Source organism: Zalophus californianus, chromosome 1, assembly GCF_009762305.2.
Source record: "Zalophus californianus isolate mZalCal1 chromosome 1, mZalCal1.pri.v2, whole genome shotgun sequence".
Lineage (NCBI taxonomy): Eukaryota > Metazoa > Chordata > Mammalia > Carnivora > Otariidae > Zalophus > Zalophus californianus.
The window spans coordinates 105,895,839-105,921,121 of NC_045595.1; the positions used below are offsets into that span (position 1 = coordinate 105,895,839).

A 25,283-nucleotide genomic window follows, 5' to 3' on the forward strand; every position below is an offset into this window, starting at 1 on the left:
TAGAAAATCTGCTTTGGAAAGCAGTTTGGTAACTTGTAATCAAGTTAGCGTACAGCTAATGAGGTAGTAATTTAATTCCTTAGCTGTTTAGTCAAGAGAAATGAAAGCATATGTCCCTAAAAAGACTTTTACTAGAATGTTCATAGCAACTCTATTTATAACGGGCAAAAATTCGGAATGACCCAAATGTTCATCAAAAGATTAAAATGAGTAAGGAAATTGTGGTATACTTCTACAATACCACTTAGTGATCAAGAGGAATGATAATATGCCAACAGTATGATCTCAGTAATCTCAAAATGTGAAATTGAGCAAAAGAAGTCAGACACAAAAAGGGGTATGTAATGTGTGATTCTATTTAAATACAATTCTACTACAGGTAAAAACTATGTTCTAGTGAAAGAAATGGGGAAAGTGGACACCTGTGAGTGGAAAGGAAAAAAAAGGGAACTTTTGCGATGGAAATATAATAATTGGGGTGGTGTTTACTTAGTGTCAAAACTCATTGAATTTATGTTTCAAATCTGCTTTCTATTTTATCCTATGTAGTTTACACTTCAACCTAAATTAAGTGGGGGGAAAAGTTGAAGGTGTAAAACTTGCACTTAGAGCGGTAAGGCTGTTGAACGCATACTGTAAACTATGTGTAAATGGTGTAGAGTATTGGAAAGATGGCAGGGAGTATGCACCCCAGGAGCTCTCAGAAAAAGGTCAAACAGGAAAGGCTTTGTGGGCAAGAGATGGTTTATGTTGTGTTTTGAAGATGGAAATTGACAAAGGTAGAGATTGGTCATTGGAGAGAAAATAATTACAAATAGGATCAAGATCTCTGGTCAGGGGATCAAGACAAGAATAAAGGAAGACATATTTAGGGGTCAGTAAACATATTAATTGAAGTTGTTTCCCTACTCAGTATATCCTTTCCCACCCCTCTATTGGTGTCATTTTCCTTTTTCAAGACTCGACCTAATTTTGTTTCTCCAGTCCGCTGGCTGCTTCAGTACAGTGCTCTTTCCTTTTTCTGAGCTCCTATTTTAACTCCACAGTGTAGCACATCATTTTTCCCAGATTATAGTCTACATGTGAAGTGGGTATCTTCTCTGGAATTATTTCCTGAGGGAAGGTAGCTTTTCTTCCACTGCCCCAAGTGAAATGTTGAGTCGACAATCAAATGCTGGTTAAGGTTCTTTGGATGGAGGTTTGATAGATGTGTAAGAGAGGACATCGGCTAGAATGCAGATTTGCTACATTTGTGTATGTTGTAGGTTTTTATATATATGAGTGGCTGTAGTTTTTGATTGTCAACTATATATCAGGTATTAACTACAATAGTTCTTCTTAGGTATTTTAACTGTTTTTCACAGAAAAGTAAAACTGAGCAAGCAGAGGTTATGTGGCAAGCTAGAGTTCGAATATGTCCCTTTGACTTCCACTTTCTTGTAGTCATCAAACCAGTGTACTATGTTACTGAGAAATAAGATGATGATGGTGATGACATCAGTAAACATTGATTGTACTCTGATGTCATGATAGTCCTTGTTTGGGTACTTTATGAAAATTAATTTCCATGATCCATGAGGGAAATGAGTCACAGAGGCATTGAATAACTTTATCAAGTTGTTACCAGAGTAAGTGGTGTGGAGTTAAGTTTTGAAACCATATAGTTTGATTCCAGAATGCTGCTCATTGCTATTTATTATTATGCTATATTCCTTGGCTTTGTAGTTTTGAAGACTGGCTGTCTCCCTTAGTGAAAGCACGGCGTGCACCTTTTCTTAGGCAGGGTAGGAGTGGCTTTAGATAAAAACTAGTAAGGCAGAATGTTGTTTCCATGGTATACTTAGTTTGTTATGATCCTCCTTACTGCCATCCATCCACCGAACGTTTGTTGACAAACTTCACTGTGTTATTTCCTTGCTAGGTTAAGACAGACTCCAGTCTTTTGAAGGCTTAAGAATGTAGGTCTATTGCTTGGCTCCCAACTGAGTCTGGAGTTGAGATCACAACAGACCCTCCAGAGAGACCTTTTCATCGTAGCTCATGTGCATGGGTATCAGGCTTATCTCCTCCCAGGAGCCCTGTAAGAGGGTTTACAAGGACCTGCTGGGAAAGTCCATGCTGTATTCTGGCATCCCCAACTCCAAGACCATTGCCTGCAAAGGTGACTCGGGGACCTGTGCAAAGGTACCTTTGCAAGGCCTGGCATTTTAGGGAACTTTCCCTTATGACCAATCCAATGACCCAGGTATCTGTACCCGAGTCTGCAAGTATATCAGCTGGATAAATGAGACCATGAGAAAGCATCATCGCTGATCTCTGCATACCTCCCATCTCTCCATCCATATGCACTGAACAAGAAATTCATAGAAATAAGGACATGATGAACTGTAGTCATATTTGACTTTACCTTTCCTCGGAGATATATTAAAACCCCAACAATATGCCATGTGTGTAAACCAATCAAACTAGCAAAGACCTAATACCAACCATGAAACGCAAAAACCTCAGTGCTGATAAAGATGCAGTGAGACCATCACTCTCAACTAGTGAAACTGTAAATTGTGCAGTTAAAAAAAAAATTATTTATTTGAGAGAGAGAGAGAGAGAGAGAGAGAAGCAGACTCCCCGCCAAGCGTGGAGCCTGACAGAGGGCCTGATCCCATGACCCTGAGATCCTGACCTGAACTGAAATCAAGAGTTGGATGTGTAACCATTAGCCCCATGTGCAGTTTTTATGGAAGGCAGTTCAGTAAGGTGAATTGAGACCCTTATTTACTGCTGTTGACCCTGTGATTCTAGTTTAGGAAGATACTACTAAAAACAAAAACCCAAAGTGTGGAGCAAGGTTTGAATTCATCAGAACATTATTTATCATAGCAAAACAGTGGAAACACCGAATTAGTGGATTATTTAGGTAAATAATAGGCCTGTTTGGAACAAGGATATTAGGGAGCTGTTAAGGATAATAACTTTGCAGAATTCTTAGTGTTATGCAAGAATTTTGTGTTTGTGTTATATGATGGAACATTAAAAAAAAGAAAAATACATACGTATGTGGCTCTAGCTGTGTAAAATGAAATATTTGCAGAACAAAATCTGAAAAGACACGTAAAAAAAGAAATTATCTAGGTCTGGGTTTTTTATTTTGTGTTTTTTTTTTTCACATGGCTTCTCAAGTATTTAAAAATTCTCATACTACTTGAAATAAACTAAGAAACTGGATATGACTGGCAGTTTGCTAATGTTATGGTTTATGAAGGAAAATTAGACCCATACTCAGAAAAAAAAAAAGTCTTGCCACAACCCCAAAAGATCAGGCAGTAAGTGTACATTAAGTATTTTAAGTTAAAATGAGGTATTTAAGGGGAAATCTCCTTTTCTGAAAATGATTCTTCCCCTTTTTTGTTGTTGTTAACCAACTACCTGTCTCAGTGGCATGGTAAAAGGGCCTGCTACTGTGTTCAGACTCTTCATAGATTCAGTGATAACAAGACAGCTAATCTTACATTTTAGGTTTTCTTTTCATCTCAGAACATATTCCTTTCTCTTCCTTTTTTCACTTCTATAAAAATGGTGTGTGCAGAGATATTTGGAGTCGGAAAGAGGCAGTGAGATCCTTGTGCAGAAACACGGGTAGGCAGTTTCAGGGCCAGGAAAAAGAGAATATTAAATGTTACGGCCGACTCCTAGGATATTTAACGGAATTTTGTATTGTTTTCCATATCTTGTTTTTTCATCAGTACACGTAGGGCTATCAGCTTCTAGAAACAAGGTTAGGTCAGGGATTCAGATCAAGTTCATAAATGTTGTTTGGCTTCTGATGAGATTAGGTCCCTTTCAAATCTCTATAAAGAAAATCAAAATATGTTTATTACATTAAAGTATGCGCAAAGATTGTTGTCCTAACTGAATAAGTATCATTTCTTCAGAGACAGAATTGAAGGTGTCAAGGCTTGTCCTTGTGCCTATTAGAATGTAAGCCTCAGGAGGTCAGGGAGTCTGCTGCCTGCAGAGTTACCCCTAGCAGCTAGTATCATGGGGGGCACATGGTTTGGAATCATTGTTTACTGAATGAATGAATGACTGAAATTTGTCTAGAGTGAGAAGATTTCATTTACCCTCTGCAGCAGGATGGAAACATTCCTTAGATGAAGCCTTTGGTGAACTTACCTACCAACCATTGACCTTAGGGCTGAACTCACTGGGAAGATCCTGTAAGCAGTGGTTGAGTCCTGCTTTCTGGCCAGGTATCTCTCCCACAATAAGAGAAACCTTGACATGTTGTGAGTCCGCTTGGTGTGAATTGTCACTATAGTCCAGTGACATGATAAAAATAAGTGTGTGTCATCCTGGAAAATTGAGAATCAGATTCTTTGTCCAAGTGACCACACCAAAGTACACAATCTCCTTTGGGTCAAGCCTGAGCAGCCAAATAGCTGATATTTTTCTCTTTGAGATCTTGACTTTAACAACAGATGTTATGTAATTGAGTAGAAGCCACCACCCCTGTATGATTATTTTCTCATCTGAGAGATGAAGGGTCAGAACATGGTGTCTGAGGCCTTTGATGCTTTTCAGAAACAACAGATGGAAGACTTCAGAGTTGAATAAAAAAAGAGCAATTTAATTTAGGCTGTGTGAAGACAAAGGATTTCAAAGGAATCAAAAAGTGATCAGATCCAAAAGCATATGACCAACATTTTACTTTGCCTTTAAAAGAACAGTGGAGTGGGAAGCTTGGTGGTAAACTTGGTTTTTCTGGGAATTAATATAGCTAAGTTATTACTATAAAAATAAGGCTAGTAAATTACCTAGTAGGCTTGTACTTTTTGAGCATGCTAGTTGGGAGAAGAAAACTCCCTGGAGAGGAGCCAGAATATTTAGTTAAAAGGATTTTAAAGATACGATGGAGGAGACTTGATCCCATACACTACTCAGGAAGCTTCACATTTTATATCGTGTTAGTGGGTAATTTTTTTGTAAAGGTAGGATACCTCTACTGAAATTGGTTTCTCTAGCTTTGTCCCCTTGACTTTTATGAGGCAATGCATTTTTCAGCATTCAGGGACGCTGTGGGTTTAGTACTAGAATGTAGCAGCAGATTTGAAGCTAATTTGAAATCCCAAGTAGTAAATAGAGCCCGACCAATGATTCCCCTTTGTAGTATTTAATCTGAAATGTAAGGCTGACCATATAATTTAATGTCCAAACCAGGACCCTTCTGAAATAGGAAGTAGGGGTGTGGTAATATTTAAAATTATGCCCAACCCTGTCCCAGGATGTATGGTCATTTTACCCAGTGGAATTCAAAGTTGAATGTGCAGCAAATCACCTAGAGGGTTTGTTAAAACACAGATTGCCAACCTCCACTCCCAAAGTTTCATAATTCAGTAGTTCTGGGGTCAAAAATTTGCGGGTCTAACAAGTTCACTGGTGATGTTAGTGCATCTTGTCTGGGGACTACACTTTATGAACCACTGCTCTGCCTAAAAAGGCTTGGCACTCTTATGCTGATGATATAATTTTCATTTGAAAGAAATTCTTATTGTCCAATAGTCCTCTATTCGAAGCCTTCTGCAAGTGAGGGTACCCATAAGGAGGATGGCAGAATAAGCTTGTGTTGGCTTCAACCTCTTATCTCTGGACTGATGTGTTCTTGGTACTCCAGAGAGTGTTCATGCTGGGAAGTTGAGACAGCTCACTTGATACCAACCTAACTTTCAAGGCAATGCTGAAACCAAATGAAATAAAGGTGACTTCTGGATTCTTATCATAGAGACAGAGGCTTAGGAAACCTCGACACTCAAATTCACTTTAGAGGCAACAGTATTCCTTTGTCCAGCAGTTGACTCCAGAAGCATCTTTGATCTAATGGGAAATACCTTGACCCTGTTTTTTCCTTCCCTCCCTTCCTTTTTAAATTTTTCTGGTCAAGAATAATGGCATGCATAACTTTGTGGCAATAATATGGTGGTTTTGCTTGTTAAGCATTTATTCATTATTTTGTCCTATTATTAAATGGCTTAGACTGTAGACAGTGTTATTAGTAAGGCAAATATGAATGTGGGGTTCAGCTATAGATCGGTGCCTCTCAAAGTAGGGACCCCCAGATAAGCAGCATCAGCTGGGAATTTTACGTCAGGGAATGGGACTCAGGGAGCTTGGTGGCCTGACCTCGTAGAGGGTAGTTACTTAGTACCTTGCTGTCTAGTGTACCCATTAGCTATTTTAAAGTGGTCCCCTTCTCCCTCCCCCCAATTCTCCCGACTTTGAGAAACTTTTTTTCTATAGCTGCCTCTTCCCCGCAAGTTGTATTCTGTTTAAAGATGTCAGGCATAATTGTAATTTATGTTTCAAGTATAACTTGCCCCCTAATATATGTGCCTGATACTGGATGGAACATTCTTATAGCCAGAGAATTATAAATACTATTCTACAAATATATGATTGAGGATGAAAGTAGTTGAAGAGGCTTTTAGGACCTGCTGATGGATGATTTGGTGGGGGAGGGTGAAGGGGAGGGAGCAGGTGTGGCAGTGGTAAGATTGGATTGATTGAAACTCTGTGGCCTCAGGACCTGCCATGAATAGAGTTCAAGTGCCTTCCATCTGCTCAGAGGGCTCAGGCTCATGGTGAGATCAGCTGGGTGGCGTTGGTCAGGATAGTTACATCCTCTCTACCTGCTTCCTTAAGTGGGAAAGGGGCAGTATAACATTTCAGCAAATAGTAATTCTTTCTCCATACCTTGTCTACTTCCCCTTATTGGGTCTTCATGCTTTGAGTATCTTGGTGTCCCCTCATTTCTTCCTTACCACACTATAATAATGGACATGATAACTTTTGAGTTTTGTGTCTATTACCAGTTGTGTATGTGTGTGCATACTATTATATGTGTATTTATAATAGATTTTATTGAAGTAATAAAATTTGCTCAAAATTCATAAAAATATATTTGGTATTTATGGTGAGTACATTACGTATTTTTTTAACTTATCAGTGATATATGTTTTCTTTAGTGCTGAAAACTTTGTTTCAAGTCTGTTTTAACAAGATGAATATGTAAAGTACAATGTGTATGGGGGGAATTTATTTTTTTACCAGTGTGGTTTTTGTTTGTTTTTTTTTTTAAGAGGTGGGGAGGGGCAGCGGGAGAGGATGAGAGACAATCTTAAGCAGGCTCCATGGAGCCTGATGCGGGGCTCGATCTTAAGATCCTGAGATCATGACCAGAGCCAAAATCAAGAATTGGATGCTTAACCGGCTGTGCCACCCAGGTGCGCCCACCCCCCAAGTGTGATTTTTTTTTTGATTCATTTTCTCCATAGCATTAGGTGTACTTTCTTAAAAATATATTTCTGGACTAGGTGAATTGCATGAGATTGGTTGAATATGCTTACAGTTTGGATCTGTGTTAATTCTCCTGTGTGTAATTTGAAATTCATAATGTTTAAAGTATTTGAAATAATTTAGCTGATTAGTCATAGACCATAATAAGTAGCATATTAACTAAAATTTTTGCTATGCATAGGAGAGATGTTTTTGCAGCTTATAATTCTCTTTCAAGGCAAATAAATATCTTACTAGGTTATTATGAGGGTTAAGTTATCCCAATAACAACAAAGATAAAAGCTTGTACATATATGTATATATGTAATAACTGTATATCTAAGCACACGTGCAACTGTAAACAAACGCATTCACACTAATTTATAAGTATTGTAATAATTGATTTTATAGTTTTTAGAGGCAGTTTCGGTACACACAAACTTATGCAATGTTTGTCCTGGAGAAACACCTTTTTGGCATTTTCTTTGATATCTCTTCTTCACAGATATAATTGGAATTATAGCCACAATTGGAAATCCTAAGTAGTCATCAATGATAAAATTTCAGATTTGGATCCCAAACTGAGTGTGAGCAAATATAATCCCATAGCAATCAATTATAGTTCTCAAACAAAAAGTGACTTACTGAGAATGGGTATCATCCAGTGTTGCCAGGCACTGTTGCTGCCCAGCTCACAGATCCTTTCTGTTCTCCTACACCATTCACACATGCTCACATGCTCTCACGGTAAAGCTGTCTCCTTACCTGCCTGTTGGCCCGCGTCTGTGAGTTAAACAGCATTCCTTTCAGAATGTCTCAGTGTACACTCCAGATTAAGACTGTTAAGAGTTCCTGCTCGTCTTCAAGAACAGATGAAAATCAGGAACTTGACAGAAACCACAGAATAATCGGTCTCCTGTCACTGCTCAGTTGGTCTGTCAGAGCTTACTCAAGGCTGGGAAATGGAAACGATGTTTGGATCTCTCTGGGTTTCAGGCTGGCCTCTGTGCTAGCTACTTCTTTTCCTTCAGTGGTCCAAAAAAAGCTTGGCTTCCCCCCTACCCCTCCGCCTTGAAATTTTCTACTTTTTTCAACATCACCACATCATTTGGCAAATGAACAGCCAGGCAACAATCTAAAGAAGTTTTCTTTGTAAACTTGTAAACTCCGCATCAACTTGTGAAGGTACAAGGTGGAGAATGGACAGGGGGTAAGTGAGGCAGGCAAAACGTGGTTCTGTCTGAAAGCCCCTTCCAGGAGGAAACAGTCAGTGGCCGCCCAGGGTAATGCACTGTTCACAAATTGGGTGGGAATTGGGGCTGCCTGGAAGTGCAGAACTAGCATTTGAGTAAATAAGCATTTTGACATCAGCGGCCACATCTGTTAGATAAGAGGTGCTGCTATTGTCCCTTTTTTTCCACATTAACTTTTCCATATTTGAGTATTACTGACAAATAGATTGTGAGTAGTACTTCCGTTAAACTCATCATTTGTTCACCGTTTGCTTAGTTTATGCTGCTTATGTTACTGTTTTAAAAGCAAGAGGCCGGGGCGCCTGGGTGGCTCAGTTGGTTAAGCGACTGCCTTCGGCTCAGGTCATGATCCTGGAGTCCCCGGATCGAGTCCCGCATTGGGCTCCCTGCTCGGCAGAAAGTCTGCTTCTCTCTCTGACCCTCCCCCCTCTCATGTGCTCTCTCTCATTCTCTCTGTCTCAAATAAATAAATAAAATTAAAAAAAAAATAAAGCAAGAGGCGGGAGCTGCTTCCTATTTTTATTTAGTTGACGTTATATAGTATAGTTTGTCGTGTCCTGAAGAGTGTTCCAGTATCTCTCCTAGGGAGTAAGGGTGTGCAGTTAGATTTGGAAACATCAGAATTGGGCTACCAAGGCCGTGTCAAAGTGTGTGACTCAGAACCAGATTAAGAAAGAAAGAAAACCACGCGCTCTGCACATACACAACTGGTAATAGACACAAAAACCTAAAGTTATCATGTCCATTATAGTGTGATAAGGAAGAAATGAGGGGACACCAAGATACTCAAAGCATGAAGACCCAATATAAGGGCTCCTACATTTCAGGTGTGTTCACTCAGGTTGTCCCATTGCCAAATTACGGGCTCATGGTTTAACTCCTGAAGTTCGGTTTGATTTAAAAACATATACATGAGCAGTTACAGTAATTGTTTGTACTTATTTATGTGCTTATGATAAACCAGGTGCTGTTGTAGATACTTTCTGTGTACCTACTATGTGGTGGGCAGTGTTCTAGATCCTGGAGATGGAGCTGTGACCCTGTCAGACCCAAGTCTCTTCCTTCGTGAAGCACATTTTCTTATTTTGTGCCTCACTCACAAACTTAATAGTCACTATTGATCCTTAATACTCCGAGCAGAGGCCCCAAGGGACCCATGGATGGTTTTAGGTTTCTGGCTTTGGTCTATGTGAGGGATCCATTTTTCCTTGCTCCCCAGGGCCCACGTGGTCCTTGCTGCTGCCCAGACCGATGGGGCTCAGAACACCTGTGTGCACGCAGTCTCCAGGCTTGTTGGCTTCGGCTGCAGGGTGATGTGGTAGGGAAATACATGTAGGTAAGGACTAGCCTTCAGAGCCTGGTTATTACCGGGCACACTACAGAGTCCTTCAGATGTAAACATGCTGATTAAATGGATGATTTGGCATTCACAGTCTCTTAGCTGCAGCTCTCAAGACTTCCTTGATTTATGCTGGAGGCACTGTTTATTCTCATGGTGTCAGAAGCAGCCATTAATTGTCCCCATGCTCTCCTGTGCTTCTTGCATTCACCGTGGAGTGCTCTACATACCTGTTACTAAGTGTGACTGGGAGGAAATTAAGTTAAATTGGAGCTGCTTGTTTTCCTCCTGGTACCAGGTCTTGCTAAGTCCAAGGCCAAAGAGATAGCCCTATATGAGTGGTCATGTGATGGTTGGTAGTCTAGAGAAGTGAGGCAGATCCTATCTGAGACTCCCAAGGATTAAGGAATTGTAGAGAGCTCATGGCCCACCCAAGGGCTCAGCTGCCACTTGGCCAAAGCTTGTCAGGGTCCAATGGATGAGCCAGTGTAATCAGAAACTTATTTGTTGATTGTGTGCACTGTTTTGAACACTTGATGTGTTTAAAGTCACTGAGTTCTCACAACTCCGTGAGCTACTCTCCCCCCCGCCACCTTTTTTCTTAATAGATAGAGGATATCTATCTCTAGATAGAGGAAACTGAGGCACAGAGTTAAGTTAGGCCCAGACTTTTTAGAGCTGGGATTTGGAGGCTGGCAGAGTAGCTCTTGGAGTCTGTGCTCTTGACTGTACTTTCATGTCTCTCCTGATTTTGCATGCCCTTATCTAAATCAAAGAGTTTTCCAGATTAATATAAGCCTAATGTCTGGTGGGCCCAAGCAAAACCTGACTATGCACCGTATTTGGCTTGCAGGAAGCCAGTCTGGGGCATCTGTTCGTAATGATATTGGCAGGTGGCAGGGCAAAGATGGCAAGCTGTGGACTCAAGGTATACTCATTGCCAAAGATTGGATCAGAACCCAGATATACACTCTCAACTAGGAAGCACTTTCTTTGTAGTAGACTGTTTTACAGCCAATTCACAAATGAATCATTTGAGGGATAATTATGCCTTTTCACAGATGAGAAAATACAGCCTCCGAAAACTTAAGTTGTCCAAGCTAGGGGGTGATGGGACTGGACTTTGGAGCAGGCCTTTAGAGCCAGAGTTTAGGATTTCCTTCTGCAGTCCTGTAGGTGTTTCCTAGAACCAAATGAATACTGAGTACGGATTTGTTAATCTGTGAAGCATCTGAGAGTCGGGTACACTGGGACATTATATGCTGGGAACACAGGAAAAGTGTATTTTCTCATCAGAACCTGCCGATGGTATGCACACAGAATTTTAGTGTGAGATGAGGAATGTACAGAGAGTGATGGTGGGCAGATGAAGTGGTGCATGTAGTAAGGATGGCAGGGGCCAGGGCAAGTGGTAGAGGCAGAGGTGAAGGCTGTATTTGCTTTGGAATTGGCGGAAGATGAACGTGTAAGTCTCCCAGAAGAACTTGGTGAATTATCTGTTCATCTTGTGTTCTTAAGACTGCATGCCTCAAGGTAGATTATCTGCCTTCTTAGAGTTTTTGGCCATAGGACCTTACTGACAGGGCAGTTAGGCCAGGTCTTGTGATTCATCTTTCCCTGCTTGAGAGACTTTGAAAGGAGACACCTGGAGCTGCTACCTCTTCCCCCTAGGCCTCTGGATGGTCCTCTCTGCCCTCTGCTTCCCTAAGAACTCTGAGCAGTTCTGACTCTTCTGAAATCCTTATTTATAGACCTGACTGGCCATCAACATCACCTGGGGAGCTTCAAAAATGCAAATTCCAAGACCCTGCTTCAAAGGAACCTAATCTGAATCCTTGTGTTTTTGGCTCAGGAATCTTTTTTTTTTTTTTTAATGGGGTTGGGGGAGGTGTGCTTAGAGGGAGAGAGAATCTCAGGCAGACCCCCTGCTCACTGGGGAGCCCAGCACTATGTGGGGTTCCGTCCAATGACCCTGAAATCATGATCTGAGCCGAAACCAAGAGTTGGACGCTTAACCAACTGAGCTGCCCAGGTGCCCCAGGAAATCTATATTTCCAGATGTGTTCAGGTAATTGTGAAACGTGGCCATGTGTGAGCATCCCTGCCTTCCTGTTTTGGAGCTTCTGATTTTATAACATTTGGAGGAATTTTCATCTTCTGGGCAGATGCCCTACCTCCCAGCCCTTTTTGTCTGTTTAGCTCACTCCAGATGCCAGGGCACCTCATCAGTTGCTGCTCTAGCTTTGGACACCCATGCAGACATGTGGCTTGAGAACAGAAATTTAATGATCAGAGTACCAGTAAGGTGGTGGTAATTACGAGAGAATTCAGACACCTAGTGAGAGAGTAAGACTAGAGCAGCCAAAGATTAGGTGAAACCCAAGGAGGAAGGAAGAGGATTCAAAGGCACTTATGCAACAAAAACAATGATGTTTGACTTTTCCTGAGGCCTTTAGTTTTATATTTTAGATCAACTCTCTCATCAGTTTTTTTCCCCCACTGGATTCAAATGAACGAGTAAATCTGTTTTTATACTGTCTGCCATTACTCCCACTTCTTAGCAGAAAAGTCTTAGGAGTGGAGTCTTCCTTTTTTTTTTATAACCCTCACTGTGTCACCCATGTTTTGAACACTGGCTTCAGCTGTCCCAGTGTGTGGAGCTTATGGAATCACAGGCATATTTGTGGGTGACTCAGATACATTTCAATGCAGGATTGCAAATTGGCCCTGTCACCATTTTGTATTTCTTTGAGGTATATGCTGGGCGTTTTGTGGATATGCTTAAATATGAAGATTATCTTTTTTTTTTTAATGTGAAGATTATCTTGTACATATTTTTCTGTCTTGCATTTGGAAATAAATGTCTTATTAATGTTTGCAAAATCATTTTATCCTGACCAACTATTGATCAGATCTTCATGTATTTTTAAAATGAAATATTTTGTTATGTTTAGCAACACACCTAAGCTTTACTCAACACTAGATACCAGACTCAATATAAAATTAATAGTAAAATAATCATATTAATAATAGTAAATAAATAGGTAGAGGTCGTGTTCCCTGCTTTCAGGATTTACTATCAAAAAAAGAAATGAGGGATGCTTGGGTGGCTCAGTCAGTTGAGCGTCCAACTTTTGGTTTTGGCTGAGGTCATGATCTCAGGATCATGGGATCGAGCCCCATGACAGGCTCTGAACTCAGCATGGAGTCTGCTTGAGATTCTCTCTCTTCCTCTGCCCCTTCACCATTCCTGTGTGTGTGTGTGTGTGTGTGTGTGTGTGTGTGTGTGTGTGTGTATACACGTGCACGTGCGGTCTCAAATTTGTAATAAAATAAAAGATAAAATAATGTTTTCTTCTGTGCTATTTTGGTTTATGCTACATAATTCTATGTTCCTGCAATTCCTTCCCATTTTCTTTTGTGGAACCCTAAGATTAAAGTACTGTAGGACTTCATCCTGACTAATCTTTTTCTCAGAACCTTCCAAATATATCCCAGAGATGACGGCCACCCCCACCCACCCCATGTGCTCACAGGCATACATACATTCCTTTCTTCAGCACTGCTTCCAGGCTGGATTCCGACTTGTCAGTGCTGAGACTGGTTATATATAAACATCCCTTGTGTATTTGTACTACAAATAGAGCGGGTTTAACACACGTAATCCCCAAATATGTCTGTTATTGTTTCCAGTCGGTTTCCATCCAGCCTGTTGTAAACTGTCCTTAAAAGCTGACTTTCTTACTTCTTGGTTCTATAATTGTCCTATTTTGTTCCTTACCCCAAAATCTTTTAAGTAGTACAAAAATGACTTTATTGCTATTGCTTCATCTCAGATTTTCCTGATTTGCGTCATTGGGTGGAAAGACACACTAGTGTACTTTGCTTTTTCTTGACTTGCTGTCTTGGGAACTTATTCCTGGTAGCCTGGTATAGAAATTCTTTACTCTTTTTTCATGGTTCTGTAGTATTCCACAACTTACTTAATCAGTCCCTATCGATGGGCCTTTAGATAGTTAGGAACATTTTCAGTGAATTTATTTTAACCATAGCAGCCATTTACTGGGTTTACATCATTAAAGAAAAAAGTTAAAAGTTTTTGCTGGTAAGTGATTTATGATTGTGTGTGGGTTTGGGGGGGTGTGACTACATGTAGGATTCTAATGGACATTGAGGAATATAGTGAGATAAGAATGACAGAGGATTTTTAGTACAAGGCCCAATATGAGCATTATATGAATTTACAGAGATATTTAAAGGAGGTGAGTTTGGAAGTGGCTCTCTAAAAGAGTCTGTGAAGGAGATGATCTTTGGTTCTTACTAAATGGCTCTTTTATTTACAGAATGGGGTGAAATTCAATCTGGGATTAAAAAAACTACGAATGGTTGGAAAGTCAGCCAAGGTGGTGTGGGGCATAATGTGGAGGACCCTAACTGTTCTGCTGAGGAGTTTCTAATTGAGGATGCCCTGAATTATTTTGTGCTTTGTAGTAAAATAGTTGATAATGTGTTTTAAAAAGTATAATCTGTCAGGAAACCTGAGTACAGGGGCGCCTGTACTTAGATGGTTAAACATCTGCCTTTGGCTCAGGTTATGATCCCAGGGTCCTGGGATGGAGCCCTGCATGGGGCTCCCTGCTCGGCTGGGGAGCCTGCTTCTCTCTCTCCCTCTGCTGCTTCCCCTGCTTGTGCTCTCTCACTCTCTCTGTCAAATAAATAAAATCTTAAAAAAAAAAACAAAAACGTGAGTACAGGCATACCTTTTTGTGTTTCTCTCTGTGAAGTATTAAATCATGCCAAGACCCGTGCATTGATTGAGAGTAGTGGAGTGATAGGAATTATGCTATTAAAACATACTTAGCTTTATTTTAAAACAATGCTTTTATTTTTTTAACCCCTCAAAATGAGTGACAGGCACAGGAATTCATTGGTACTTGTGTATTTATCTTTGAAAATTACAGTGGAGAAACAAATTTTTGGTACAATATGTCCACCTTCTGGTAAGATGACAGAAGTGAGTTTATAACATGCATTGATATACACAATATTTACATATTTTGTAGACATTGTACAAAACCTCACTTTGGGGTAGGCACTAATGTTGAGTCATGTGTTGAATACCTTATCCCAATTAGTTGAAGTGCTCAAACAGATTTTCTGTGTTGCTAGTATTAGATTGTGTTTAACCTTAAGAATCAAGAGGAATGAATTTCAGTTGATGTTATTAGCAAAGAATTGAGAACTTTAACTGTTAACAAAAACTTTAGTGTGCATATTTCCTCTTCTCTGTATAGTTTCTAGGAAAGACAATGGGGAAGCAGAAGAGAACATTTTCCTTTTGATCTCTGCATCTCTGCAGAGCACCATTTCTCATAATCATCATACTACTCCCAAAGACTTGCCTCAACTGTCAGTGTCTCTGGAAGTGTTCCTGATACCTTGGTGGTATTAGTATTCATCCCAGGTGGTCTGTGTTTTTATAACCAGTCAGGCTAGAATGGGTCCTGGCTGTCGTTGGTTTGTTTTGGTATCCCCAGTGCCCCCTACTGTAATTGGCACTCAGAAGTGTATGTTGATTGCATTTATGTTACTATGATATGGGAAGGCAGAGAATATCCCCTACAGGATGCTCTGATCCTGTAGGTAAAAATAAGTGAGATGATATAATCTATAAACAAGGACTGTGAATATTTATAAATAATAGTGTCCCAGAGGCATTGTGTAATTGCTTGTATCTGCCCATTTTGAGCTCCTTTTTTGTAGGTTACTGAACCCCTGATATGCTTATTGATTCATCCTAGGTCAGGTAATTGAGAGGATTTATAAGACTGTGTATTTTATTTAGTGTTCTACCTGCTCAGCTCTTCAGGAAATTGTTAGAACAAGTTAAGAAAATGAGCCTTGAGATATCACTGAAAGTGGAATCATTGTGCGGGAATGAGGCTTAAGAATGTCGAGAATTACTTCATTTCTATTAGGTAAACTTTCCCAGAGTTCTGGTAAACAGATGCCGCTTATTCATGCTGTGGTAGGTGTGGAAGGTGCTCGTCCTAGCCAGTTTAGGGGAAGGTTTTGTGGGCAGTCTTCAGAGAATTTGAGGTTAACTGAAGTCAGAGGAAGTATTGTGGGCGATCACATGCAGTTTCTTTTTTCCATTTTTCACCCAGAGAAGGCCACACCTGAAATTATGTGGCATCAGTCTTCTCTATCCAGCATGCTGATGTTAGCTAAGCACACTTGCTTCCACTTGAGGATTGTGTGAGGGCTGTGTGGTTATCCCTGGTGATTTAATTTCCTTGGCAGCCAGACTGAGAGATTCTTTGTGGTTTTAGGCAATTAATGCTATAGAGAGCTGCTTATTTCCTTAGTTAATAATTTGAGCGCAGCAGTGATTCTTTAGGCTGTTTTGTATGAACCAGGTGGCATAATCAGAAGAAAGAATCAGTGAGGGCAAATTTCTGTTTTGTTCTTGCTGCTGCTTTATCATCCTCAAGGATCATGAGGCCGGTTGAATGAGGACGTGTGGTTACGGTGGTGTGACTTAATCATGACTGGAAGGCTAACTCGGAACCTATTTTCGGTTTGAACAGGGTGGGCCTTTAGCCTTTCTGCAGGAGTATCACAGACTTCCTGCAGGTGGAATTTAGCTACTCCTGCTGTGGAAGTTAGCCCACATCTGGGCCCTCTTGTGGCTCTGCTTCCTGCCCAGCCTGTTTGTTTATTGTCTTCATGGAAGCCTGTGCCTCAGAAGGGTGAAGGCAGCGTCCATCTCTACAATCTGTTGAAATCCTACCAATCATAAATTTTGTTCTTAGTAGCTGATAGTGCTAGGAAAGCTCCATGGTGGTTTTGCTGTGGAGGATAGAAAGAATTTAGACTAGAATTAGATAATGTGTTCTTTCAGGAAGCAAAATGGGCTGGGTTCTTTCTTGTGGTATTACACAAAACTGTTAGCAAAGAATACTAACCTAGAAACCACCACGCACACTCCCAGGAAGCATCCATTAGAGGTTTTTTGTTGAATAGTTTCAAATTCAGCATCCAGGGGTTCAGTTTGTGTTAAGTAAACTGGGTGGAAGAAGCTTCACAGTGGGGCTTCTTGTGGATGAGATGGCTGGATTCCTTGAGTTCTTTCTCTTTGTCCTAAGCTGCTTGTTCAACTAGTAGCACAATCCTAATATAGACATGAGTTTTCCTATGTGTCATGAGCGTGGGAGCCATATGTCCTGATTTGCCCACACTGTTGTGCCACATGTGAAAGTGACCCTTTCACTGTCAAAAGTTTCCAGGTTTTGACATTAAGATGAGTTATATACTCATCTTAATTATAAGAGAATGAAATGATCAAATATGCGTAGTTGATGGCTTCCCTTAATGTTCTCTTAATAGTATTATCTTTCATGTTTATTAGAGAAATTATTGAGGCTTTGGTTGAGAGAACTTCTCAACTTAAAGCCCAGCCTTATTTGCAGTGTTGATGTAGTTTATTTCTGTTAATTGCATTTAGTAACATAATAATTAGCAAGGCTTTCAGTAGTATCAGTAATAGCTTGAGGTATTTCATTTCGGTATCAAGCCACCATTAAATCCCGAGCTTCTCGAGTCACACTGGCAGAGTCCAGACCCCAGAAACAGCCTTGGTGAACTCTGTCACCTTGGGAACATTACTGGCCCTCTTCATTTCTAACATGGGGGTAAAGCTAGTGCTTCGTTAGGGATTTGACTAGGGGATGAAATGGGTGGATTCAGATCAGCTACTAAGAACAGTGCCTGGTGCATTGGGAGTACCCAAGAAATGTTTGCTGTTTTTATTTCATTAGAAAATAACTATTCAGTGGTAAAAGTACTAGAAAATGGTATGCGAGAGGCTGGGAAGGAGCAGAAAACTCAAGGCCTCCAGCAGTGGGGCCATTAGTTTAAAGTCCTGCAGTTCGTTTATTTTCTTCCCTCAGCATGGCACACAGTTGGGATCCAGGTCTGCCCTATTCCCAAGTCCTTGCTTGTCTCTGAGACCACACAGCCTCCCTCTCGGTCTGAGCTAAGCCGAGTGCAGGGCCTGGCGGGACAGAGGCCTGACTGTCCATGTCTGAGGGTAGATGGGCAGAATTGGGTGTAGGGTTGTTCATGGGAGTAAGGGAAGGAGAGGTGCATAAGATGACTCACTCACATTTACAGTTCAGGTGCTGGGTGGATGGTGCTGTTAACCAAGTTCAAGGGGGTAAGGAGCCTTCCTTACCTTCCAGGTAGCAGCATGGACTCCCTGGCTTCCTAACCAGCTACCATCCCTTCACTTTCCAGCCATATTCCTTTAGGTGGTGTGCCTCAGTTTCCTCACCTGTAAAACGGAGATAATATCTGCTTCTTGGTGTGGGGACTAAACATTTTATATAAAGTGCTTGGGATAGTGACTGGGTAAGCACCCTATAAACTTTGATTATCATTATTACATATCCTTTATCTTTTTTTTTTTTTTTTAAGAGAGGGGGAGAGAGAGAATTTATAAGCAGGCTCCACATCCAGCACGGATCCCCAGTGCGGGGCTCGATCTCACAACCCTGAGATCATGACCTGAGCTGAAATCAAGAGTCAGATATGTAACTACATGAGCCACCCAGGCGCCCCCTATCGTGATCTATTTTTAACCTGTTATTTTGGGGTTATCAATGGTATATATAGCTGTCTTTCAGATAGTATTTGCAGAGAACACCTTCAACTTCAAAGCAGGCCTCTAATGAAGCTTGCATGCAGACTTCATAGGAATCACTCTTTTTACTGTTTTTTTATTATGAAGAGATGAGAATAAAAAAGATTGCCTTTTAATTTATGATTAATACTGTATCCTTTCCAAATTTATGTAGGCCTTATTGGTATCTAGAGGCCTGGGTTTTTATATTGACTGAACCCTTAGACATATTCTTTCTGTGCACTGATGTTTCAGGAACCTGGACCAGGGTTCTCAGTGTAGGCAGTACTACACTTTGTCAAATTTGGAGTTGTTTTTATCTCACTATTTGGTGGAAGGGCCATAGATGCTTGATATCTTACAAAGTATGAGACAGTCTTTTGCATAGTGAAGATTCGCTCCATGCATCTTGTGGGAATAGCCCATTAAACTTTCCCATGAGTGAAAGACCTGTTCATAAAAGATCTGAGCCCAGAATTTGTCTGTTTTCCATATAAACATCTTTGTTTTTATATATACTGCTCATTTACCCAGGAGTATAAATGCTGTCTCAGTACTCTATTTTCTTTGGAATCTGCTCAAGAATTATATATTTTAGAAAGCCACATCACCAATGGTAATAATGTAGGTGGCATTTGGGTCACAAGTAACATTTATAGCTGTTGAATTCACATAATTATATATACAGTTGCAAGCAAGCATCTGTGTTGAATGAACTAATGATATTTGATATTAAATTACATATTTTATTATGATTTTCTATTTTTCCTTAGGGTTATGATTATGGTCACGCATTCGTATACACACGAGCAGGCAGTTGTTGGTTTTACAGTTCTTACATACACTTACTTGAATTATCATGATTTAGTTAAGTAATACCAGTTTCCCAGCAACACTGTTCAAATTGTAGTTACAACAGTATATTAATTGTGAGTGCTTGCATAAAGACAAACTTGGCTACTAGTTCTGCAATCTGCAGTTTCTCTTATAAATAGTACACGTGCATCACAATCAGTGGCCAATCATGTCGCTTCTTTCAAAGTTTGTCAGTGATTGGTAACTGCATCTCTCTTCCTCAGGCCATGCACAGGCAGCAACGTGTGTTGTTGTGTTGCCTCCTTGTTTGCTTGAGATAAGCCTCATGACATTCTACAGAAATGAATAATCATCAGTGAGAGATGACCAACACAGATGAAAGAGCAGCAAAGAAATGAAAAGTGATAATGCAGGATGTGGAAATTCAAATCAAATGTAAATAGAGTTCTAGAAGAAATAGCTGCCTTGGAATTTTGAGCCTCTGGAATGCAGCTAGAGGAACTTAGTGCAGGTGATCTTACTGACATCAATGAAAAAGTGGTTGTGATGTAAAGGATGAGATGTCCCAGAGCAAGTGAGGCTGGCAAAGTTCACAGAAAGGAACTGACTCTCCAAAATACAGCTTTCCCCTGCTATCTGAAAGTCAGAGTGTTCCTTTCAGAAGTTGAAATGATGTAAAGTGAAGAAGCAGTTACTGTTAATTTATGTGGAAAAATTTTTGAGCACTACCAGACTCAAAAAATAACATCTCTTGAGGCTTTTCTTATACTTCAGGATACATTTTACTAAGGGATGCACAAAATCAATTGAGATACAGCACAGATGCTCACAGACATGGTTCAGAACCAGCATGGCTTGATGCTGAGATGCTGACTGTAATTCCTAGGGGAAGGAGCTTGGTGGGACCATGCTCACTGCTCAGGGTTTGCTGCCTCTGTAATGGCTTGATGGAAAAGGAGCTCTGACTGCTCTTTTTGCTTTTCACTTTTTTTCATAAAAGCGAAAATCCTCTTTGGATTTCCCTTGGAAAGCAAGAATAAGTACTAATGGAGGTCTTTCATAAAAGTGAAGTGCTGTAATGGAAACTTTCAAAAAAGCAGGGATACCTATAATTCATACTTTTAAAAGCTCAAGGTATAAAACGTTGGAAGCCATTCACACCTGGAAAGGAAGGTGACAAGGCATAGAAAAAGATGTTTACTCTGTATTGTAAATTACATAGTGAGAGGGCAAGCACTACTCTTAAAAGTTGTTTTTTTTTTTTTTACAAAGAAATAAAACACTTTAATTCTCAGTATTTCCGATGTTTTAAATTTACTAGTGTTATCATTTCCCTATATATTTATAACCAACAATAAGAACATTTTTAATGTTTTGACATTTTTTAAAGGTTGTAAAACAATTCTGATTTTTTTTCTATTGATAAAATTGCTTTGCACAGTTTCAGTTTCGCAAGTTATTTTTATGGCCCCACACTACCATGCAATGTGAGGTCCCTGTGTGTGTGTGTGTGTGTTTATAATTGTATGTGTACATAGATCTATCACCTATGGCTTCTATATCCATGTACTAAAAATATGTTGAATCATATTCACAGAAACAATATATTAGGTTTGATGAGGTTTAGAAGCTCTGATCTAGATATTTCAAATTTATATAATGTAAATGTTCAGCCTGATATACCTTTCCTTATATTTATTCATTCTTCCATTGTGTTTAATGGTGGTATTTCTCTGGCTGCATAAAACAACATGTAAAAATTTAAAGACACATGATATGGTTTAGTCTTTTTGAAAAACAGAGGTATTTATTGTTGGTAATTGACAGGTGCTTTCAATGTTATTGAAGATCTTTTGGTTTAGGATAGTAGTAACAATCTTAAGCACTGAATGTGGTTTTGGAAAACCATCACAGGTTAAGGGCCTGAGTCACATTCATTATACTAAGTCTATTAGCTCTAGTTACACGTGCTATGTGTTTGTCTGCATGTGTGTATAAGTAAACAAGTCCAGAGTGTTGTTGGAAAGTCTTGTTTATAACACCTAAACCAAGACATAGGATTGGAAGTTCTGGGAAATCTGGTGACTATTTTGGACCCCTGCTATTTAAGTTGGACTGATTTGATCAGACACAGGGCTCATTTCTGAGAGATGCTGTGGAGACTGGCCAGACTGCAACCACTGGGTATTCTCCAACATTATTCAAAGAGAAATTGGCTGCTTTACTTATATTAAGAATGTTTGCCTATGAGGGGCGCCTGGGTGGCTCAGTCGTTAAGCGTCTGCCTTCGGCTCAGGTCATGATCCCAGGGTCCTGGGATCGAGCCCCACATCGGGCTACCTGCTCCGCGGGGAAGCCTGCTTCTCCCTCTCCCACTCCCCCTGCTTGTGTTCCCTCTCTCACTGTGTCTCGCTCTGTCAAACAACTAAAATCTTAAAAAAAAAAAAAAAAATGTTTGCCTATGAAACTGTTTGAAATAAAGGAATTTCCAATGTAAGTCCATATCTTGAGTTTTCAAATGAGAAGAAAAAAAGAGTTTGTGCTCTAACAGCTACGTTATACCATTGTTGTCATTTCATATGATTTCTTATCTCATCGTCATGCTTTATAAGAGAAACTGAACATTCAGAATATAAGTTGCCATTTGAATACCCAGAGTTTCTTAATAAATTAAAAATTTTAACACTGACTTGTTTCTTTTCCTCTTCAACTCTAATATGATTTTTTGTACTTTTGGAAACTACAGATAAATCATGTTTAATTAAAAATTTTGCTGCATGTCAATTAGGAAAGAATAATCAATATTTATAATGTTTTCCCCATGAAATCCTGTGTATTTTAGCCTGTTCAGCTTTTTTTTTTTTTTAAGATTTTATTTATTTATTAGAGAGAGACACAGCGAGAAGAGGGAACACAAGCAGTGGCAGTGGGAGAGGGAGAAGCAGGCTTCCCACTGAGCAGGGAGCGCAACGCAGGGCTCGATCCCAGAACCCTGGGATCATGACCTGAGCCGAAGGCAGATGCTTAACGACTGAGCCACCCAGACGCCCCTAGCCTTTTTAGCTTTTGTCCTTTTTACAACTGTAAGATAACTTCTTGTAGGTTTTAATTACTCTTTTCAAACATTTCCATTGTACATTTTTCTAGGCAGCTCCAGGACTTGTGTGTGTGTGTGTGTGTGTACATAGCACTGAAGATGAGTGAAGGAAGACCGTAGGGAAGGGATAAGCCAGGTACATGCTCTATATAGGACACAGGTTTTCTTCAGCTTTCATGAACTTTACCACTAGATGGTGATAGAGGGCTAGGGGGTATGTTAAATAATTCTGCATTTACCAGATGCTTGTATTACGCTGAAATTTGAAAATGTTTGATCCTAACAAATATTTGCTTTTAGAATTCACTTCGGGATATTGAAATATTATTTTACTTTTCATCATGATAAAGTGTACTCTTTAATCCCCATTCCTTATATCCTCCACAATCGTCCCCCACCCTTCTTCCCTCTGGTAGCCCTCTGTTTGTTCTCTAGAGTTAAGTCTGTTTTTTTGGTTTAGCTCTCTCTCTGTCTCTCTCTCTCTCTCTCTTTATTTTTTCTTTGCTCATTTGTTTTGTTTCTTAAATTCCATATATGAGTGAGATCATATGGTATTTGTTTTTCTCTGACTTATTTCTCTTAGTATTATACTCTAGCTCCATCCATGTTGTCCAAATGGCAAGATTTCATTCTTTTTAATGGCTGGTTAATATTTCATCATGTGTATGTACCACATCTTCTTTATCCATCTATTGATGGATACTTGGGCTGCTCCCATAATTTGGCTATGGTAAACAGTGCCAATAAACATAAGGGCGCATGTATCCTTTTGAAGTAGTCTTTTGTATTCTTTGGGTAAATACTCAGTAGTACAATTCCTGGATCATAGGGTAGTTCTATTTTTATTTTTTTAAGGAAACTCTGTACTCTTTTTCACAGTGGCCATGCCAGTTTATATTCCCACCAACAGTGCAAGAGGATTCCTTTTTCTCCACATCCTCACCAACACCTATTGTTTCTTGTGTTTTTGATTTTTGCCATTCTGACATGTGTGAGGTGATCTCATTGTAGTTTTGATTTGCATTTCCCTGATGATGAGTGATGAGCATCTTTTCAATTGAAAGACTATTTTAAATACCCTGTTGCACACAATTTTTTTTATATGGTATGTCCCTAGTAAGTATTTATTAATTTCTTAGCTGTTGTATTAATGGTGTTTAGTCTGGGGGAAAACCAAACCAGGTCTTATAAAATTTAAGTGATCCCCAAACTTTATTTTGTCTTTGTTTTCTTATTTTCTTTCCATAATATATCACATTTCTTTATTTTTTCCTAGTAGATCAGATTTCCTCATGGTGATTATAAATTTCTTTCTGTTTAGGCTGTGTTCTCTTCGGCACACATGTGTGTGCACATGCACAAACACAATTTTGCCTTAGGTATTTAATATAAATTTATGGATTTTCATAGTGACTATTCCCTTGATGCTTTCATTGAGAAACAAAATACTAGTATACTGTATGGAAATGAGAATAGAGTGATGTAAATGGTAAATGAATATAACAGAGTAGTAACGCACACACCAGAAGATTTTCTACAAGATCAGTTTCTTTGAATTTAAGTTTTAGGAAAAATAGAAAAATTTCTTTTCAAAAATTCTTTGAATATGTTTCTTATCTGCATAAAAGGAAGAATAACTATGTTATTTATTGCTGTATGAGAGGATCCTGAAATACTGAATATAATCCAGAAAGTTTAAGAAATTTTAGATTTCAGCTTATTTTCAGATTGTCAATAAATTTTTAAAAATTTATTAGTGAGAGAGAGGAGAGGGAGCATGCGATTGTGGGGAAGGGCAGAGGGAGAGAGAATCCCAAGAAGACTCCCCATTGAGTGTGGAGCCCAGCATGGGGCTCAGTCTCACCACCCATGAGATCATGACCTGAACTGAAATCTCTACTTCAGACACTCAACCAACTGAGCCATTATGTGCCCCCAGATTATCAATTAATTTTTAAAAGTAGCCAAAGGAGAATTCTTGTTTTTCTTCAATATTAATGTCACATTTTTGTATTAACTTCTTTTTTTTTTTTTTTTTTTTTAAGATTTTATTTATTTATTTATTTATTTATTTATTTATTTATTTATTTGTTAGATAGAGAGAGAGAGAGAGAGAGAGAGAGAGAGAGAGAATGAGAGACAGAGAGGGAAGAGGGTCAGAGGGAGAAGCAGACTCCGGGAGCCCGATGTGGGACTCGATCCCGGGACTCCAGGATCATGACCTGAGCCGAAGGCAGTCGCTTAAACAACTGAGCCACCCAGGCGCCCCTTTGTATTAACTTCTGATACTAGCACAATATTTTATATTATTCCTATCGATATTTATCTTACTAATGTAGGTGAATCATTCTTGGTTGTCCTGCAGAACTATTTTTTGTGACTACAACGTGGAGTTTGGTGTAAAATATAAACATTATGATTTTGATGTTTTTTTGTAACATGACTTTTTAAAAAATTGGAATAATGCTCTCCCAGTTTATTTCCCTAATCCAGTGTGTTAAGATGTCCCATTGACTTACTAATATTATTTTAGAGAATAAAACCACCATCACATTAAATGTGCCCACTAGCTAACTATACATCAATCTAATTTTAGAAACATTAAAATGGGATTGAAAATATTTTAAAGTCCTCTTAGAATTGAGGCCTGAATTTAGAGGATTAAATGAGGTCTAGGGTGGAGAAGTGTTTGTTAATTCTGGAGTGCTAAGTGGAGCCATTTGATGCTATTAAAGATGGTACCTTCTTAGTTTTTTGGAGGGTTCTATG

The 25,283-nt window shown here is 39.5% G+C and overlaps 2 protein-coding genes across 6 annotated transcripts in view; one reads left to right on the forward strand and one right to left on the reverse strand.

The window, feature by feature from the left end:
* Positions 1-8,183, reverse strand: part of P2RY14 (purinergic receptor P2Y14) — a 51,178-nt gene extending 42,995 nt beyond the window's left edge. The window contains exon 1 of one of the 2 annotated variants that reach the window (XM_027583933.1): positions 8,092-8,183. The gene's annotated coding sequence lies outside the window, so the exon portion shown is untranslated. The remainder of the gene's footprint in view (positions 1-8,091) is intronic. The other variant, XM_027583932.1, reaches the window with a different exon arrangement.
* MED12L (mediator complex subunit 12L) overlaps positions 1-25,283 on the forward strand; it is a 316,798-nt gene that overhangs the window by 159,551 nt on the left and 131,964 nt on the right. The window lies entirely within an intron of this gene.